Source organism: Lotus japonicus, chromosome 5 (assembly GCF_012489685.1).
Source record: "Lotus japonicus ecotype B-129 chromosome 5, LjGifu_v1.2".
Classification (NCBI taxonomy): Eukaryota; Viridiplantae; Streptophyta; class Magnoliopsida; order Fabales; family Fabaceae; genus Lotus; species Lotus japonicus.
In genome coordinates, this window is record NC_080045.1 from 63,944,327 (window position 1) to 63,955,524 (window position 11,198).

General features: G+C 34.6%; 1 pseudogene; it reads right to left on the bottom strand.

Annotated features, from left to right (window-relative positions):
• Positions 1–1,249: 1,249 nt before the first annotated feature.
• On the bottom strand, positions 1,250–4,588 carry LOC130719979 (cucumisin-like; annotated as a pseudogene).
• Between the last annotated feature and the right edge of the window lie 6,610 nt (positions 4,589–11,198).

Below are 11,198 nucleotides of genomic sequence, written 5' to 3' on the forward strand. Positions count from 1 at the left end.
AGCTATTCATTAATTTCATGGTAAATTCTGTTCCTATCTGTCTGTCTGTAACTGATAAATCTCTGAAATATTATGCAGAAACTCATTGTCTTTCCTTTGACCTTGAAAATTTGGACTTGGTTTTAATTTCACAGAAACTCAATATATTTTATTTTACGGCAAAATTCATGCATATGTTCACTTCTTAATTTTAAAATCTCTGCTGACTGTCAAGTTTCACTACTTCTTGTATAAGTTACTGCTCACTGTCCAAATCTTATAGCCAGAATTTTTGTTCACTCCCGTGTGCTATAAAGGAGGTTCTTGTTGGAAAACCCCCGAAACTAGAGGAGGTTTAGAACCTCCCCTAAATAAAACCCCCACAGATATCTTGTGGGAACATTAGTGCCTGAACTTAAAATATATATTGGAATTATTGTATTTAAATTAGTTACTTGACTCATAAGTCGTTAGTTAGAGCTGTTAGTTAGATAGTTGCAGTTAGAGTTTGTTACTAGTTAGTTTTCTTCATCTTTCACTAATTAGGAACTTGTATATAAGCTGTAAACTTCAAGCATTGAATCTAAGAAGAATCATTCAATCAATTCATTGTTTGTAACAATATATTTGCAGGGGTTAGAAACCCCACAAGATGCAAACAAAACCCCCGCTGAATGACCTTCTTTTGGTAGATTCCCCTGATTTGGTATTTTCTCTAGGAATCTCAATTAGCTGCTAACTTGGTAGGAATGAAGCTATTGACCTTCAAAATGACATCAAACGTGATTAAAATGGAAGGTAATGAAGTTAAGAGGGTGAGGTATAGATGGTGCTTGAGTGTTTGAAGAGAAGATAGAAAGAATCCAAACATGGTTGTCTTTGGATGAGTTCTTGACAAAACCTGGATAAGTGATGAAGTAAGGGAGTAATTTCAATAGAAGGAAACTTGGTTAGAAAGAAGAAGTGAAGGGTTGGGTATATTTGAAGTTGTTTAAGCCTTGGTCTTCTTGGTGCTGTGTAGATCTTGGTGAAAAGGAAATATCATGGCTTTTTTTATGTGAGTGAAGTGTTTTCAGGCAAGAAAGGAAGAAAAACTTACTTCAAGAGTTGTAATGTGAAACTAGTCTACTTGTCTTGTCCTATGTATTTAGACCATACGTGAAGTACCTTGGTAGAGGACGGAAAGATTATTGGCTTGAAAAACTAAATATAAAATATTTTAACACGAGAAACCACATATATTATCATGTGGGTTTATTATTTATATAATTATATGTAAATCAGTACCGAATACAGCAACATTTTTTTTGAAAAGAAATTATATAAGTAATTTTACTGAAACAAAATCCCAACAGAATAAAGCTTACAACAATGTCTTTGATCATCCCATCCACCTAACTCCAAAACTCAAAAGGAAAAGAGAAATAGAAAACTTGTAAATGTTAAACAGGAACTGAGATAAATAAAAAATGAGTCCACAATAATCCTTTCTAATTCCTGAAAACTGTACATTATGGCAAATATATAACCTAGTTTTCATCACAAACTTCTGGTGCTAGTTTCATTCAATTATCAAGACCCAACAGTAATTGACAAGCTGTCTTTATCCAATGCTAATTATGAACTGCTAACCTTTGCTTCCCCTTATTCATACACACCCAAAGAGAGATAAGTGGATGAAAAAAATGAGAGATAGGAAAAGCAAAGAGAGACAAGGGGAAAAAGATGTGGAATGGGAAGCTGGTGTGGATGGATTAAAACCCACTACATCAAACACGACAATTGGGCTTCTCACTTGGAATGTTCCATCGTCCCAAACCAAAGAAGCTGACACAATAGGTTCAGTTAGCACTCCATCAAGAGTGAGCACAAATGTTTTTGTTTGACCAAGAGAATTGAATGCCAAAACATTTGGTGTCACTTTGATTTCGAGTCCCTTAGCAGCAGTCACAACAGTGGCTTTATATGTTGACATTGGAGAGCCAACATTTGTGACTGTCCTCTTGAACCTGGCAAATACAGTATGATCTGAGTGAGGGACTTCCAGAGAAAACGAAGGGTAGTTCAGATCCCTTGCTGATTCATTAGTTGTCCCACAGAAGCTGCTATTACCCCCCATGATGAGTTGTATAGACATTAGGAGTCAAAGCCTTGGATGGAATAATTTGGCCTGCTCCATATGCCAACTCTGCTTCCATGTTATTTAAGGGATTAAGAGGTTTCGCTGCAAGGCACAAAGTTGATTGTTTGAATTAGCTTATCTTTTTTCAAAAAAAAAAAAACAATAAAAAGAAATTTAGCTTATAATGTGCTTAAATGAATGGATCACCAATCTGGTTCCTAAAAATTGCGAGTATCTGAAACTAATTAGATCTATTACCTGTTGTCATTAGAGCTGAGCGTATAGAAGCAGGAGACCACGTCGGATGAAATGATTTGATGTAAGCTGCTGCACCAGACACGTGTGGGCAGGACATTGATGTGCCTGACTTAATATTGAATTTTAACTCTCTGCGGTCATAATCAGAGTTCGAAACAGGGGCTATTGGGGACCAACTAGCTAGGATGGTTACTCCAGGAGCAGTCAAATCCGGCTACAAAATTACACGAAAAAATTAACAAAGTTTACTCTAAGAATGTTACCTGATAGAAGTATACTTAATTTATTTATTCATAGAAAAGTACCTTGAGTATTTCAGGGGTTATTAAGTTTGGACCTCTTGATGAGAAATCGGCTACCTCAGGGGCTGAAGTATCTTCTAACTCATCGGTCTTAAATATGGTTGCACTTGAATCCCTGCAAATTGTTTCAAGCAACATTCCACTTTAGATAAGTGTGGCTCTCTAAATTATTGATAATGAGTGTAACTTATATAATAAACCTTGTACATTTTATATATACCTTGTGGATCTTATGTATTTGAATATAGAGACAGCATCCTTCAAGTCGAGGTAAGATCCGGGCAAGGCATAAGGGAGTGCGAGCGGTGCAGAAGTTTGAGCAGTTGAGAGGAAACCAACAGGACCAGTTTCATTTGGGTATGCACTCTGGCAGAGAACAATTTTGTTCTTCACCAAATTTTGGTCCAACGAACCATAGTTGCAAAACCTGCATTATACAAAAAATTATAGATTTTTTAAAGATTCTTGAATTCTGTGGTGCCATTTAGAGCACATGTGATTACTTGTTCTTAATTGTTTAGCCATAATGTTAGTAATGTTTTATTTTACATCATTTGTTAAGTTTATGGGCATCATATATAGCTTACCTGGATTTAGATCCATTGATGCCTGCTTTAGTATTGGGTGCATCACCCGCAAAGATGAGAGGATATAATTTTCCCTTAAGATCAAATGTATTTAATGAGATTCCCTACACAAGGAAAGAAGATTTCAGTATTCTTGACTTTTAATGTTATGAAAAAATAGAGCTCTTAATCAAATTCATCATATTAGATATCATAAAATTTCAAACCAACTGAATTAGCTTAGGATATATAAGGAACCTTACCTCATAAATTCTGTTGTCTCCTAATTTTACTTTTGTCACAAAGTTTCTATCAATGGTGCTAGCCGCCACAGAAATTGACCAAGGCTGGACATTATCTACAGCCCCAAGTGTTGGACCCGAGTTTCCAGCTGATGCTACTGTCAGTATCCCATGTCTCATGGCATGAAATGATCCTATGGATATACTGCTTCCAAAATAATTTACAGCCTTGTCAGTGTCACTCGCTCCTATTGAGACCGAAAAGATGTCAACCCCATCAGCAATGCCATCATCAAATGCAGATAGAATGTCTGCATCATCGCATTCTTCGCCCCTGCAGACTTTGTAGACTGCAATACGGGCTGATGTTGCCCCTCCTCTTGTTGTTCCTTCTGCCAGGCCTAACATGCTTGCCCCGCAAACTGGGTTACCAGCTGCTATTGAAGCAGTATGAGTCCCATGCCCAATTGAGTCTCTTGGAGACAAGAATTCTTTATTCAAGGAGTCTTCTCCGTAACATCTAGCACCAATTATTTTACTGCCAGAAGTCAAGAACAAAAGAACATCTATTAGCAATGAAATTTTTGACTCTCTGTATATAGAAGTTTATTCTAAGTGAGTTAATGTAGTACTTGTTGCAAGTGAAATTAGAATAGGTTTGACAGGTTCCCTTCCATTTACTAGGTGGGGGCCCTAATCCTCTATCATTGAAACTTTCAGATTCTGGCCAGATTCCAGAATCAAGAAATCCAATGATGATATCACGTTCAAAATTTGTTCTTTCCACGTTTAATGGAAAGCCAATAAAATCCCACGACTTTGTTGTCTGAAGTGATCTCTTTGTACTAGGAAAGACAGATATCACCCCATCAAGTCCTGTATTACCAACCAATTATCATGGTTAATAAATCAACAAAGTCAAGCTGAAAGAAAAGTTTTTAAGAGAAAAGAAGACATACCAGCCAATTTATCTGCTTCTTCTTTGGTTAGTTTCGCAGCAAAGCCACTGAAACTACGTTTGTAGCGGTGTGTTAGAGACTTCGGTGCTGCATTCCTGTCAGCGGCAACTTGTTGTAACTTGTTTTCATGAATGGAAAGTGAAGCAGCTTCATCATTCATGCTAGCGCCTGTGTAGATAATATAAGTCTGTATTCACAAAATATATATATATATATATATATATATCAGAAACAAGAAAAGTAAACTTGTTAGTGAAATAAGGAATCATTGCCTAAAATAACAATGTGGTAAGGTGATAAGAGAGGAAGCCTCACAAAGTTGATAAGCTGTAATGAAATACACGACGGATTAATAATGCAAACCAGATTTTTTGATATTTTAGCTGTCTGTAACTGCTGTAACTTTTATTATGCTCAGTTGATCATTTGGATTTTGGGAGGGTTTCTTTCTCAGGTGATTGAGTTCAATTCATTACATATTTGGAAAATTTCCTAAAATTACTTTTGGAGTCAAAATCAATTCTAGAGAGAAGCACATCTGAGTTGCTTCCTGTGTACCAGAATTAATCATGTTGAAAGCCCCCAATTAGCTCAAGGTGGTAAGCATGAAACTACTATTTCTAATTCTGCATCCATGCGAAGAAGTTTATAAATAGGAAGTGAATAAGTGAAAAGAAAGCAATTGGCCAAATGATTTCATCCTGGTTAGTTGCATAATTAGAAACTAAGATTTATATGCAGAGTGTGCACTAGTCTCATAACAACCTATTGAAGAAGAAATTTGGGTTGTCAGTTTCATAGAACATTAGACTAGCACTGTATAACTTAATTTATTGTACTCTACATCATGTTGAAATTACTTTTTTGGAAAGTAAAACCAATTATGTTCTGGATATTGATATAATAAGTAATTATATAATAGAACCAGCACAAATGGAACCTTACAAATGTAAAAGGATTTCTCTAATCTCTCATCTAGCTGGGCACCTTGGAACTGATGGACCAAAACTCTTGAGAACACAGAAAGAGTGTTGCATGACTCGACTGAACTATGTAAATACTAGATAAGGATAAGTGTTTTGACATATAAAGGCTTCTGGCACATATTTATCGCATTTCTCCCAATTAAATTTGTACAGTAAATCATATTTATTTTCATTCAATCTCATATAGAACCTGTTATTGCATATTTCTGATTCAGTTTTAAGTGTGTTTTTCAACATTTGTTAACGCACCTATGCTTATAATTCTGTTTTCCTGGTGTAGCCTGAGAATAGTAACAGCAGAAAAATGATGTTAATCTTGGCAGAGAATAGCTACTTCAGCCTATTATTTTGACGTTTTTAACTCTGAAAACAGTTTCATTAACATCAGTTTCTGCCTATGATGTTTGGTAGCTGGCCTTATATTGTGTTTTTCTTGATCTTTAAATGTTACAGTTTCAATATGGAAATCCAGATAAAGCAACTATTCTTTAATCAGGGGGATGTTGATGAAGTTGTGTTGGATGTTGGAGAGGGACAAAAGAGAAGGGGTTTCTACTTCTAGTGTTTCTTCTAGCTTTGGTGGGGTGGCACCACCACTGGTTTGGCTTAGCTTTATCAGATTGATCATCTGGATTTTTGGAGGGTTTTTTTCTCAGGTGATTGAGTTCAATTCATTACATGTTTGGAGAATTTCCTAAAATTACTTCTCGTATCAAAATCAATTCTAGAGAGAAGCACATCTGAGTTGCTTCCTGTGTACCAGAATTAATCATGTCGAAAGAAGTCCCCCACCCCCGGTTAGTAACTATGATCATATGTTGTCCAAGAGTTCATGTTAAAACAAGTTGTTTTCTATGACTAAAGGGAAGAAAATCAAGTAAAGATATAATGATTTGAAAAAAATCATAGTATTAGTCAATAACATTATTATTGTTTTTGCTTTGGGGTGGTTGCTTCATTATTAGTGAAAGAATCAAGAAACTGGACGGTCTTTTCCAAAATCAGCTAAAATTGTAAAAACAATTATGGGTGCAAATTGTGGCGGTTTACAACTGCTACGCAGTTTAAACCACTCATGCATTTGCTAGTGGAGTGTGAAAAGGGTAACAATAAATCCTCAACATTTATTCAGATTATTTTCATTTTTTGATAAAAAAGAATTGAAAGGAGTTGATTGTTTCTCTAAACAAAAATAAAATAAAATTTCTAAATATATTTATCAATTCAACTCAAATTCTTTTTCCAAAAAACACAAATTAGTTAAAATTTGAAATTGCTTTTGATCTCATATAGAAAACGTCTTTAAAATACTATGTGGTACCATAAAATTAAAATAGTTCTAGCTAGTAACAATTTTAATTATATCTCTATTTTTGGTTCATGTGTACTGGAAGGGAAAAATTACCTTCTCCTGAGCATGAATTTGCACAATGGAAGTGAGGAGAAGCACTAGTACAACAGCATAATTCATCACCATAATGTAAGTTAAACCTGCAAGATGGAATTCAAATTAATAAGAAAAACTAACATAGACAAGCTCATAATCTTTTGCTTAAGTTTCAGGAGTAACTCTTGTTATGGTACCCTTAATACAAAATGTAAAATGAAAACTCATGATCATCACAAGGAGAGATTAGAGAAATGAAGTACAAGCCATGCCTAGATAGTCAGGATTGCAAGAAAGATTGGTGGTGCTCAAGCAAGAAAGAAGGATTTGAACTTTAGTTTTTTTCTGCTCTTCGATATCTACTTGTGTGCTCTTGAGTGTGTGTGTTTACGTTCTTATATATAGAGAAGGGGACTTAATAAGTTCACTCAGATCACACTTGGAAAAGCAATATAAAGAGACGGACATAATAAGTAAATGCTTAACGCTTAAGTTCATCAATCCTATCCATGAAGAATTTCTCTACTAAGAAATTATATCATCTCATTTTCTCAAGGTATGTATGATATGCTGTATAGGACTTAATAAGTTCACTAAGATCACACTTGGAAAAGCAATATAAAGAGACGGACATAATAAGCAAATGCTTAGTGCTTAAGTTCATCAATCCTATCCATGAAGAATTTCTCTACTAGGAAATTATATCATCTCATTTTCTCAAGGTATGTATGATATGTTGTATAGTATAAAGTTTAATAGTATACAATAATAATTTATGTGCCACTCTACACTAGACACTCCAAATTTTGTGGATTTACCTTTAAAATTTTATGAGGATTTTTCTTCAAGAATTATTCACACAGAAAAAAGTTCATAAGAAAATTCGCTGAATAATTTAAATGTATAAGAATAGATCGATTGATAAATTTATATAATACAATGTTTACACAAAATAATGAATAAACTCATATATTATAATGTATTATAATATCAAGTCTAACATCACGTATCAAACATATATTTCATGAGTATGATCATTAATATTATATTAGAGTTTAAAAAAGAAATCTTCACAATTCATATATTCAATTGTGTAAACTTTAGAAATGTATCTAGACTCGTATTAAAAAGTATTGGTATATTAGATCATTAGAAAGAGATAGAAAAAAAAAAAGAAGAGATGATTGATAAATGTGCTAGATAATTTTATATTTAGGCTTGAATGCATTTTTGGACCCTCATGTTTTAACTTTTTGCGATTGTCAACCCTTTTTTTTTTCTACGAATGGGAACCCTGTTCTTTCAAAATGCTGCACCGTTTACCCTTCCGTCAAAAACTTGACGGAACACGCTAATATGGTCTTCCACATGGATAAAAGGGGGATTTAAAAAATGTCTTAAATGCACTTTTGGACCCTCAAGTTTACATTTTTTGCGATTGTTGACCCTGATCTTATTTTTAGTTTGAATGGAGACCCTAATCTTTCAAAACGTTGCACCGTTTACCCTTCCTTCGGAAGGCTAGGTAAGTGGGTTCCGTCATGTTTTTGATGGATTTGGACGGAAGGGTAAACGGTGCAACATTTTGAAATATTAGGGTCTCCATTCGTAGAAAAATAAAATCAGGGTCAACAATCGTAAAAAATATAAACTTGGGGGTCCAAAAGTGCATTTAAGCCTTATATTTATTGATCATGATAAAAAGAGAAAGATACAAAAAAGAAGAGGTGTTTCAACTTTCAATGTGTAGGCAATGTTGGATTACACAAATATGGTTACTTGTTTTTATTAGATGCTCACCTTCTCTTTAGTTACATTAGAAAGATAAGATGAAAAAGTGAAAATAAAAGTTTGAGTGCTTATATATTAAATGAATACTTCCTTATTCTTGTTTATTGAGTCATTGCAAGCCTGGCTAGCTTGTTCATAAGTGATCACAAGTACTACTTTGGAAGAGTAAATATGGCAATTAACTAGTCGCTCTTCCTATTTTACAAAGTCGGTCTTGACATTCCACTATGTTAGGATCAATTATCATATATCACTCACTAATTAATTCAATTCAATCACACTTTTTCCTTTTCACAGGTTATACACAAACACCAGCAAACACACACTAGCTCACTTCTTTTTCCTTCTCTTTCTCTATATAGATCGAGGATATATATATATGATACATGCATGCATATATAGTGGACCTCTAATCTAAAGAGGAACAAAATAGCACTCCATTACAATTACAGTATAGTACTCCTTATTTTCCTATCTTTAACTTTCACCAAGCCTTGCCTTTCATGTAGGATTGAACCTCTATCTCCATCAGAAACCACCATCATCTAAAAAGACCACCATTAAAAAGGTCACTTTCTCTCCCTTTCTCTATTTTTTCTGCGGTTCTCTGGACATGCATGTATGTGGGTATTAATTAGCTATAGTATCTAGTTTCTTTAGTGTGTGTGTGTGTAATGTGTGTTATTATTGTGCACGTGTACAGATACTTGTTGTGCTAACCTCATTTAGTTGTCACTCATGTCATCTGCTATATACCCCGTGTATGTTTGCTGCCAATGATAGATCATGGGGAAAAATATGGCTGAATTGCACTTTTCATCCTTCAGTTATACTCTCTGCGTAGTTTTGGTTCCTAAAATTTAAAGATTGCACCTTTCAAGATACATGTTTATCTCAATTAGCACTTTTGGTTTTTGGTCCAATTTTATCTAATTTTTAACGATTCTGCATTAAAAAATTGGAAGGAAGATGATGAATGTGGGACGAAACCGTTAAAAATTGAATGTAATTCGACGAAAACCCAAAAGTGCTAACGCGGTAAACGTGTGGGATGAAAAGTGCAATTTTAGGGATCATAACTACATAAACGATATATGTGGGGATCAAAAGTGCATTTAAGTCAAGTATTTATTTTTTCTGTCGAGTCCTCCTTTTATACAAATTAAACTAGTTATTTTGGTGTATGATATTGTCATTTAAAGCTAAAGTTTAGGAAATATAATGATCTGGTCAAGCGAATTTTGAGGGAGTCTAAAAATATTGAAGAGCTGAATGATACTTTAATTGTATTGGTCCCTAAAGTCGAGTCGGTGCTATCGAGAGAACGCTACTAGAAAAAATATTTTTCACATCGATTATTTTCGACTTTTCACATCGGTTTGCGTCCGAGGTAAGTAAAGGTAATGTGATATGTCCTCACCTTTTTACATCGGTTATACAACCGATGTGGTAAGTACTTTTTTACATCGGACATCTGATAAAACCGATGTGAAATATACACATTAAAACTGAACGTATATGATTTCACATCAGTTTTGTTGCCAACCGTTGTGAAATTTATATATTTCACATCGGTTCTGTTGTCAACCGATGTGAAATGTATATATTTCACGTCGGTTCCGTTGCCAATCGATGTGAAATATATACATTTCACATCGGTTCTTTTGCCAACCGATGTGAAATCATGTAGCTTCATCCGTCCCATATGAGGAGTGAACATGGAATAGAAAAGATTGAAACTTTATATTGACCAAGTGAAAAAAGAAAACACATAAAACAAAATCAGTGAACCACACAAAAAAGTTGAAGTTCAGCAGCCAAAATTAGCTATTTCGAATGAAAACCTAGTAAACTGGCACAAAACTATGAACCCTAAAATACCCAGAAAGAGAAAGGGAAAAAAGTAGGTACATTTACAAGACATGAAATAAAATAGAAATAGAGAAGAATCATATATTAACCGAGAACACAAATCAACAAAGACAAGGAAGGAGAGGAACTGCTTTTATCTTCGAAGACAATACACATTTCCTTTTTTTCTTTAACATCTTTGAAAATTTAGGGTTTTTTGGTTTATGGTTTTGCAATTGTGATTTTAGAGTGGTGGTGGTGGGGTGGGTGGACGGTTGGGGAGAGAGGTGGGAGGAAGAGAGGTTATGGTGGTGGGGAGAGGTAGAGGAAGATGGGGGAGAGAAAGAATTTTTTTTGAGCTATAGGGACTAAATTGAAGATTTAATGTTTTGGTCAAATTTCTTTTCTTACGTGGAATTTCCAAGTGGAAAATAAATATGACAAGTCAGCCTCTCAGTTAACGTCTGTTAAGATTTTTAACGTCAGAGACTAACTTGAATGCATTTTGCCACATCCAGGGACCACGGGATGCATTCTAGAAGTTTAGGGACCAAGTTGAAGGAGGATGACACATTTAGGGACCAAGTTGACTATTTACCTGGTATTGTATCCACCGTTGTAAAAAAAAATGTTTACTAATTATTTTTGGGTGAATTATCACTTTCGTCCTTATAGTTACAGGCGTCGGCATATTAGTCCATATTCTATAGAAATGTCGTCCGTAGTCCTTGAAGTTGCAAAACGTCGATCACGTT